This window comes from Symphalangus syndactylus, chromosome 6, assembly GCF_028878055.3.
Source record: "Symphalangus syndactylus isolate Jambi chromosome 6, NHGRI_mSymSyn1-v2.1_pri, whole genome shotgun sequence".
Taxonomy (NCBI): Eukaryota; Metazoa; Chordata; class Mammalia; order Primates; family Hylobatidae; genus Symphalangus; species Symphalangus syndactylus.
In genome coordinates, this window is record NC_072428.2 from 32,425,646 (window position 1) to 32,428,134 (window position 2,489).

The 2,489-nt window shown below is 33.4% G+C and overlaps 1 non-coding gene across 1 annotated transcript; it reads right to left on the bottom strand.

Annotated features, from left to right (window-relative positions):
- Positions 1 to 1,506: 1,506 nt before the first annotated feature.
- On the bottom strand, positions 1,507 to 1,615 carry LOC129485532 (U6 spliceosomal RNA). Its single transcript, XR_008658678.1, has one exon. It is a non-coding gene; the product is annotated as a U6 spliceosomal RNA (small nuclear RNA).
- Between the last annotated feature and the right edge of the window lie 874 nt (positions 1,616 to 2,489).

The window sequence follows — 2,489 nt, forward strand, 5'->3', positions numbered from 1 at the left end:
AAGTTTCATTTAACTTCACAGGCCAACATTTACAAGATTTTTCTCCTAATTGGCAATCACTTGACAATGAGGCTGAGTAGCTCAAGCTGAAAATTTCCTGGGATTCAGTATTCAAGATTGCCTACAGATTGTGGGGAATTGCTGAAGGAGAAAGTAACAAAGCATATTGCATTTTTAGTATATCACAGCATCAAGCACTTTCTGGTATATAGTTCAAAAATCTAAAATAATTAGATCCTTTAGATTCTTTTTAGAACAATAAAAGTCAATTTTTAATAATTTATAACATATCCAAATATCACTTGACAATTAAAATCTGTGCTGTCTCAGAGATTTATGTTTTCTCTCTGGAGGGATTATAAATTCAATGCCTTAGAAAAATTTATGAATAAAACAAATTATGTATAAGAAAAATAACAGAAGTGTAATTTATGAAAACTTTTTATTTATTATAGCATAAAAGAATATAGAATGTACTTCCATAATATTAAAGATCATAGTAATTACTAAGAATGTATTTAGATTTCTAATAAGATTTTCTGTAGGTTCCTCATGGACATATGATTTCAATTCAGATCTTAATTTAAAGAGTACAATTTCATGTCCCTCATTAACTTAAATAAACTGAAGTCTTTGTTGGAAACTGAGTAAAAATAATAAAGTTTGGAAACAACTTGTATCAAAGAGCATAGTAAAACATGTGCTAAATAGAACTGGGGACCTTGCTTAATTGATTATTCCTGGTTAAGGATTTCAGTAAAAACTATTTCAGAAACAATTTATACACTTCAAACAGAACGTGAGTGAACATTCTGATATAAACAAGCCACTCCAGAGCAGTGGTTCTTAATACAGTGTCTTTGAATAAAAATCAGGAGATCCATGGATTTGAATAAAAACATGTTATATCTTTATTTTACTTACCTCTAATTAATATTAGTATTTCCTACCATTATAGATAGAGCAAAGCCAACAGTTGCATTAGCAGCACTTATGATTTTATTCCTAACAGAAATCAGGGAAATGTTCATATAAAATATGATTGTTACAGTAGAAATCTCAAAATGTATTTTATATATTAATGACTTTAAAATGACTACAGTTATTACACTTATTGCTGTATCTTATCATTTAAAATATTTTGATAACTTTATTTCAATATAGTTGATCATAAAAACTATTTATATAAGCCGGGCATGGTGGCTCACGCTTGTAATCCCAGCACTTTGGGAGGCTGAGGCAGGTGGATCACCAGGTTAGGAGATTGAGACCATCCTGGCTAACAGGGTGAAACCCCATCTCTACTAAAAATACAAAAAATTAGCCGGGCGTGGTGGTGAGTGCCTGTAGTCTCAGCTACTCGGGAGGCTGAGGCAGGAAACTGGTGTGAACCCGGGAGGTGGAGCTTTCAGTGAGCCAAATCATGCCACTGCACTCCAGCCTAGGCTACAGAGCAAGACTCTGTCTCAAAAAAAAACAAAAAACAAAAAACAACACAAAAAAACTATTTATATAAAATGCTTCATGAATTTTCATGTTATCCTTGTGCAGCGGCCATGTCCACGTTAATCTTCTATCATACCAATTTTAGTATATGTGCTGCTGAAGCAAGTACTGATGCCATTTTTAATATTATATATTATATTTGTTCTTTGATATTCTGAGAAACATCAATATACTTCATCAAACTGACAAAGTTGTCTATAGCACAATACAATTTTGAGATCCCCAGCTCCACCACAGAACTTTCCTCTTTCTCTCATACTCCAAATTTGATCAAATTTGATACCAACTTGACTTGTCCTCTCTACTTTCAGACTGTATCTCAAATCCATCAACTTCAACTACTTTTAATCATTTCCATTACTACTCTCTTAGATCAAACACTTGTATTAGCACTACTACAATAGCATTTTTATCAATCTTCTTGCTTCCATCCTTGATTTCTATAGCAATGTAATCTCAACTGGGGGTGATTGTGACCCTCTACTTGCCAAGGACATTTAACACATCTGTAGATTTTTTTGGTTGTCAAATGTACTGGGGTGCTACTACTATCAATTAAGCAAAGGCTAGAGATACTGTTAAACACGATACAATGCATGAAACCTACCTACACAACAAAAATTTACCTGGTCAAATGTCAGTTGTGCCTAACTTGAGGAATCCTGCTCTATAGTCTTCTCCACATAATTATCATAGTAATATTCTTTAAAAAAAAAACCCAAAACCAAAAAATGAAATGCAAGGCCAATCAGGTTCCATCCTTTCATAAACCCCTTTCCACAGATTCCCTTAACTTTTAGAAGAAAATCCATTACTCTCTCCTGTGTCCTGCAAAGTCTTGCCTGTCCTAGCCCCTGATTATATCTGTGAATTTCTCTCCTCACTCACTCTGATCCAGCTACACTAGCCTTCCTTCTGATTTTAAGAGATCCCATGCTTTTTCTTCACTTAGAGACATTTGATACCTAAATTATAGAATTTAA